This window comes from Lactuca serriola, chromosome 4 (genome assembly GCF_051521515.1).
Source record: "Lactuca serriola cultivar US96UC23 chromosome 4, Lser_US96UC23_V15, whole genome shotgun sequence".
Classification (NCBI taxonomy): domain Eukaryota; kingdom Viridiplantae; phylum Streptophyta; class Magnoliopsida; order Asterales; family Asteraceae; genus Lactuca; species Lactuca serriola.
In genome coordinates, this window is record NC_136411.1 from 129,803,891 (window position 1) to 129,811,836 (window position 7,946).

The window sequence follows — 7,946 nt, forward strand, 5'->3', positions numbered from 1 at the left end:
TAAAATCAGAGTAATCGTTTAAAGAAAATTGTTGCGGAATTTGTCCCTAAAACAAAATATGATAAGAATTTATCAAAGCATTTCTTAAAGAAAAGTATTTTCATTATATAACAAAATCTCGGGATACCATGTTCCGATACAGACACATAAGCATAAACAGGACTTACATGTATTTACACTAATGATTTACATCTCCTTTAATCTCTCAGTGAAATATGTCTTCGTATTGATACCTGTGATACAAAGAAAACTGAGTGGGTCAGGCTTGGGAGCCTGGTGAGCATATAGGGTTTTCAACCCACGATAGTATAATTATTATATTTAATCATCAAACAATCAACCCAATTACCCATCCCCATCATCTCCTTTTAGTCTTCCCTAAAGATATTATCTCAAGGGTCATCTCCTATATCATATTTACTTCTCATCTCCTTACATCGTATTTCCTTATATGTTTGTTCCTAAGAACTTTTCCTAAGGATCATCGCCTACATCGCATAGACAATACTAATTCGGGGATTACTCACTCAATATGTGTCTAGCAAGGGTTAGGGTATCATCGCATGATTACGTAGCCACAACATCGCCTGGACTTGTAAATCATAATAAGGGTTAGTCTATCATCGCATCAATACGTAGCCACAACATCGCCTGGACTCGTTGTGACATCCCCAATTTCACGGCCAGAAAAGACCGATTTGTTTATGCTTTGTTTTATAAATCAGAGTAATCGTTTAAAGAAAACGGTTGCGGAATTTGTTCCCAAAATAAAATATGATAACCATTTATCAAAACATTTCTCGAAAAGAATGTATTTTCATTAAATAATAAAAACTCGGGATGTCATGTTCGTTACAGACCAAAAGCATAAACAATATAAAATAGACCTTACAATAGTTATTCAACTACTAATCTATAATCCAAAATCTCTCGTCAAGTCCACCAACTTATACCCTTGTGTCATTACCTGTAATGAAAAGAAAACTGAGTGGGTCAGGCTTGGGAGCCTGGTGAGCATATAGGGTTTTCAACCCACAATAATATAATTATTATATTCAATTATCAAACAATCAACCCAAATACCCATCCCCATTATCTTCTTAAGGTTTTACCCTAAGAATCCACTATCCTTCATTCATTCATTCCTAAGGATTTACCTAAGGATTTGGCACGAAGTCCATTGCTGCCAAAGTTTATAGATCAGGTACTAAATCCATAGTTATCAGACGCTAACTCCATAGTCGTCGGGGTTTACTCAAGCGGCGCTAACTCCATAGTCACCAAGGTTCACTTAACAGGCACGAAGTCACATTGTCACCAAAGTTTACTCAATAGGTGCTAACTCCATAGTCACCAAGGTTCACTTAACAAACGCTAACTCCATAGTCGCCAAGGTTCATCAAATAGGCACGAAGTCACATCGTCGCCAAGGTTTATACAATAGGTGCTAACTCCATAGTCACCAAGGTTTATACAAAAGGCGCTAACTCCATAGTCACCAAGGTTTATCTAATAATAGGCGCTAACTCCATAGTCACCAAGGTTTATACAATAATAGGCGCTAACTCCATAGTCACCAAGGTTTATACAATATGCGCTAACTCCATAGTCACCAACATCCCATCTACCCTTGTTCTACCCAAAAATTTTGTAGATATAAATACTTACACAGTTTAAATCATTTAACACCTGTATAAAACTCCAATTTCCATGTCCATCTCAAATAGACAAATAACATATAAACACATAGCACGTATTTCATAGCAAATACTTCATATTGATGTGTTAGAAGAAAGCAACTACACACCCACATATATAAACAACAATATACTTAATACACTCAAACCATACTTGTATTATTATCGTGTTTATGAAAGGTAGTATACACTCACTTGATCAGAAGATGATCAGACAGCACTACGGCTTGTAGAAGTAGTAATCCTCAGCAGATCTGGAAGATCTCTACAAAAATCGAACTTCTCACGGGCAGAGCTTCGGCTCGGGAATCGCACTTCTCAGGATCTTCGGGGCCTCGAGACTTGCTTCGGGGCTCGGGAATGATACCGGGGCTTCGGGATAATTCTTGCACGAAAAACGATGCAAAAACGCAAGAGAAAGAAGAGAAATGAGCAATTGAATCGGCTGCACTCGACTCCCTTTTATAGGGTCTGGAAGGCCGATTTACGCGGGGCGTAACCTGGATAAGCCCGGTGACTCCCCCCTTGGATAATATCGAAAATTTATATTTAAATTTAATTTCGAAAATATTTAATAAAATTCAAAAATTCATATCTTCCTCATACGAAATCCGTTTTCGACGTTCTTTATATCCACGCGTAGGTGAGACTACGATCTACAACTTTCGTTTAGACTCCGTCAGCTAATTTTGAGTTTATTTTTATTATTTATTTTTAGTAGGCCGGGACAGGAAAACTCCGTTATAAAATCATAACTTCTTCATCCGACGTCCGTTTTCTCCTATCTTTTTATCGTTTTACTACAATTAATGAGATCTTCAATTCTCATTTAGATTGTTTAGGCTAAAAACCGCTCGGTCTCAAATCGAGTATTCGGGCTACATACCGCTAAGTCGAAACTTCGAAAAATCATAACTTCCTCATACGAAGTCAGATTTGGGCGTTCTTTTTTTGCACGCTCATGGTTTAACGTATTCTACGACTTTCATTTAGATTGCTAAGGCTAAATATCGCTCTAACATAAATTCACTTTTTACGTCGCACTGTGTCGTGTCGGTTTTGTCGCGAAACTTCGACAAGTCATAACTTCTTCGTTATAACTCGGATTTCGACGTTCTTTATATGTACGGAATCCTTGTAACATATACTTCAACTTAGTTAAGATTATTCATTCTAAATAATCTTTTATCAAAAAAGTCATTTTTGACACTTATCGTCTCTAAATTGACTAGCCCTTATCTACGGGCGTTACAATTATCTCCCCCTTAGGATGATTACGTCCCGGAATCATCAACGAAATAGGACTTGCATAATGATTCCACACGTTATTTATTCATCCTAGGTAATAACCGTAACTTCTATGTTTCCTCGAAATAGTATTTAACTCTATGGCTTTCTTGACCGCAGAAGATGCCAAATCTTGTATCTGCTTATCGTACTATGTTGTACTTTCAATTGTAACCTTCAAGTTACCAAATAAGTCCTCATTGTGGACTACTTCTTCTTCTCAGGATAGATACCTTCCTTTATCTATTGTAACAAACCGATGGGTCGTGCTCTATTGACCTCTCATCGCATGATGAAATGCTTAGACTCCGTCTTTAATAAAGTTGAATTCCAGAATGGAATATAACTTCCTTCATATTATAATGTGATATAATCACATTTCAGCATGTAGCACTTCTACCTGCAAACTTCTTTTAACAACGAGCGCGACACTATCAATCGCATTTACTTCAACCTTCTGACTTAAGTCAGATGTTACATCTAACTTGGTCCTCTAGACCACGTTACATACTCTTCGTAGTCGAACTCAATTTTAAACATGACCACTAGGGTCGGAACAAGAACCATCTTACTAGTCATTATCGAAACAATGGTAATGACATACCAGAATAAAATGGAATCAATCACTAGCTTCTTGGTAACCTTGTGACTTTCCCTGATCCAAGTGCGAGTCCTGTGCTTCCGGTAGTATATGCATCTACTACCTTTCACACCTACTCATACTCGTCCCAAGTATTGTCCCGTAGTCGACCAAGTCACCATACAAGAAAATCACAAAACAATTTAACACATACGAATGTGTCCAAGTAATCATAAACAATTTCCCTAGACTCGACTAGGACTTCTTCATTTCTCAATCTTCAATCATCAACTCTACTTCAACTCGATTGGTGATGAAAATATCAGACGATGAGACAACTTCAAGAACTTCACCAATCGTTCCATCATCCTGCCAATCGAAGGTGTACTTTAGATGTACCGTACTCCTCTAAACGTACTTTTATGTCATAAGACATACTCTAAAGGCAAGATGCCACTCTTATGATATCTTCTGATAGGTGTCATCCACTATCATAAGCTTTCTTCATTTCCTCCATTTACTCAATTTCTCTACGAGTCTTCACCATGACCCCTTGTACATCCAAGCAGACATTCGGTGTACCAAGCGAGAATTTTAAGATAAGAAAGCTTTAATTACGATAAACGTATAAATCTCCTTATCACCCCGAAACGTTTACATGCTAGTTCTAATATCGTAGCCATACGCCTAGAATCCTAAACACATAAGGTTTCCAGATCCGGTCGGCAACAAACCATAGATCCGAACAAATAATAGCATCAATATAGCTATCACACAAAACATTTAGCACATAAAAGCATTTTAGGCATCACTCCTAAAATAAACTAGTGCTTGTGTCAATTTAGGTGTACTACCTAACATATTTTAGACACACTCCTCACAATCATTACTTAGCATTCTAAGTTTAAGTCTAGAAATTTCCTACAAACTCCTAGTTCGCTTAAACTAATGCTCTGATACCAACTGTGACATCCCCAATTTCACGGCCAGAAAAGACCGATTTGTTTATGCTTTGTTTTATAAATCAGAGTAATCGTTTAAAGAAAACGGTTGCGGAATTTGTTCCCAAAATAAAATATGATAACCATTTATCAAAACATTTCTCGAAAAGAATGTATTTTCATTAAATAATAAAAACTCGGGATGTCATGTTCGTTACAGACCAAAAGCATAAACAATATAAAATAGACCTACAATAGTTATTCAACTACTAATCTATAATCCAAAATCTCTCGACAAGTCCACCAACTTATACCCTTGTGTCATTACCTGTAATAAAAAGAAAACTGAGTGGGTCAGGCTTGGGAGCCTGGTGAGCATATAGGGTTTTCAACCCACAATAATATAATTATTATATTCAATTATCAAACAATCAACCCAAATACCCATCCCCATTATCTTCTTAAGGTTTTACCCTAAGAATCCACTATCCTTCATTCATTCATTCCTAAGGATTTACCTAAGGATTTGGCACGAAGTCCATTGCTGCCAAAGTTTATAGATCAGGTACTAAATCCATAGTTATCAGACGCTAACTCCATAGTCGTCGGGGTTTACTCAAGCGGCGCTAACTCCATAGTCACCAAGGTTCACTTAACAGGCACGAAGTCACATTGTCACCAAAGTTTACTCAATAGGTGCTAACTCCATAGTCACCAAGGTTCACTTAACAAACGCTAACTCCATAGTCGCCAAGGTTCATCAAATAGGCACGAAGTCACATCGTCGCCAAGGTTTATACAATAGGTGCTAACTCCATAGTCACCAAGGTTTATACAAAAGGCGCTAACTCCATAGTCACCAAGGTTTATCTAATAATAGGCGCTAACTCCATAGTCACCAAGGTTTATACAATAATAGGCGCTAACTCCATAGTCACCAAGGTTTATACAATATGCGCTAACTCCATAGTCACCAACATCCCATCTACCCTTGTTCTACCCAAAAATTTTGTAGATATAAATACTTACACAGTTTAAATCATTTAACACCTGTATAAAACTCCAATTTCCATGTCCATCTCAAATAGACAAATAACATATAAACACATAGCACGTATTTCATAGCAAATACTTCATATTGATGTGTTAGAAGAAAGCAACTACACACCCACACATATAAACAACAATATACTTAATACACTCAAACCATACTTGTATTATTATCGTGTTTATGAAAGGTAGTATACACTCACTTGATCAAAAGATGATCGGACAGCACTACGGCTTGTAGAAGTAGTAATCCTCAGCAGATCTGGAAGATCTCTACAAAAATCGAACTTCTCACGGGCAGAGCTTCGGCTCGGGAATCGCACTTCTCGGGATCTTCGGGGCCTCGGGACTTGCTTCGGGGCTCGGGAATGATACCGGGGCTTCAGGATAATTCTTGCACGAAAAACGATGCAAAAACGCGAGAGAAAGAAGAGAAATGAGCAATTGAATCAGCTGCACTCGACTTCCTTTTATAGGGTCTGGAAGGCCGATTTACGCGGGGCGTACTCTCAGGTTATGCGGGGCGTAACCTGGATAAGCCCGGTGACTCCCCCCTTGGATAATATCGAAAATTTATATTTAAATTTAATTTCGAAAATATTTAATAAACTTCAAAAATTCATATCTTCCTCATACGAACTCTGTTTTCGACGTTCTTTATATCTACGCGTAGGTGAGACTACGATCTACAACTTTCGTTTAGACTCCGTCAGCTAATTTTGAGTTTATTTTTATTATTTATTTTTAGTAGGCCGGGACAGGAAAACTCCGTTATAAAATCATAAATTCTTCATCCGACGTCCGTTTTCTCCTATCTTTTTATCGTTTTACTACAATTAATGAGATCTTCAATTCTCATTTAGATTGTTTAGGCTAAAAACCGCTCGGTCTCAAATCGAGTATTCGGGCTACATACCGCTAAGTCGAAACTTCGAAAAATCATAACTTCCTCATACGAAGTCAGATTTGGGCGTTCTTTTTATGCACGCTCATGGTTTAAGGTATTCTACGACTTTCATTTAGATTGCTAAGGCTAAATATCGCTCTAACATAAATTCACTTTTTACGTCGCGCTGTGTCGTGCCGGTTCTGTCGCGAAACTTCGACAAGTCATAACTTCTTCGTTATAACTCGGATTTCGGCGTTCTTTATATGTACGGAATCCTTGTAACATATACTACAACTTAGTTAAGATTATTCATTCTAAATAATCTTTTATCAAAAAAGTCATTTTTGACACTTATCGTCTCTAAATTGACTAGCCCTTATCTACGGGCGTTACACTCGTAATTCATAATAAGGGTTAGTCTATCATCGCATGAATACGTAGCCACAACATCGCCTTGACTCGTAATTCATAATAAGGGTTAGACTATCATCGCATGAATACATAGCCACAACATCGCCTGGACTCATAATTCATCACCTATATATCGTCACCTAATTATCATCACCATTATATCCTCACCTATCTCTCATCCCATTTTTTTTATCACACACCAACTATTTCATCTACCCATGTTCTACCCAACATATTTGTAGATATAAATTACATATACAACTTATTTAAAAACTCGTATAAAACATTCATTCAACATCCATCTCAAGTAAACAAACAATGTATAAACACATAACATGTATTTCATAGCAAATACTTCATATCTATGTGTAAGATGAAAGTGACTATACACTCACTTGATTAGAAGTGGATTGGACAACACTACGACTTGTAGAAGTAGTATTCTTCGGTAGATCTGGAAGATATTCACAAAAACCGGGCTCCTCACGGGCATGGCTTCGGCTCGGGAATCTCACTTCTCGGGATCCTTGGGGCTTCGGAACTTGCTTCGGGGCTCGGGAATGATACTGGGGCTTTGGGATATGATTGGCATGCAAAACGATGCAAAACTTAGAGAGAAAGTAAGAAAAATCGCAAGGAAAATGGCTGATCTCGAGTTCTATTTATAGGCTGTTGGGTCTGGGATTACGTTGGGCGTAATTTCCATGTACGCCGGGCGTACTCAGTACGTTGGGCGTAATTTGGTTACGCTGGGCGTACTTTGACGTCACTGCATGTGTCATTTTGTGGCACTCGAGTATTGGTCAGACAACTTGCACTCCTCTGAGTACGCTGGGCGTACTCAAATTACGCTCGGCGTAATTTGACTCGTCAAACTTATAAATTGCATTAATTTCGCATACGAGCTATGTTTTCGACGTTCTTTATATCCACGCGTAGGTCAGACCATACTCTACAACTTTCATTTAGACTTCGTCGGCTAGTTTTGACTTTATTTTTATTATTTATTTTTAGTAGGTCGGGACAGAAAAACTTCGTTAGAAATTCATAACTTCTTCATCCGACGTCCGTTTTTGCCTATCTTTTTATCG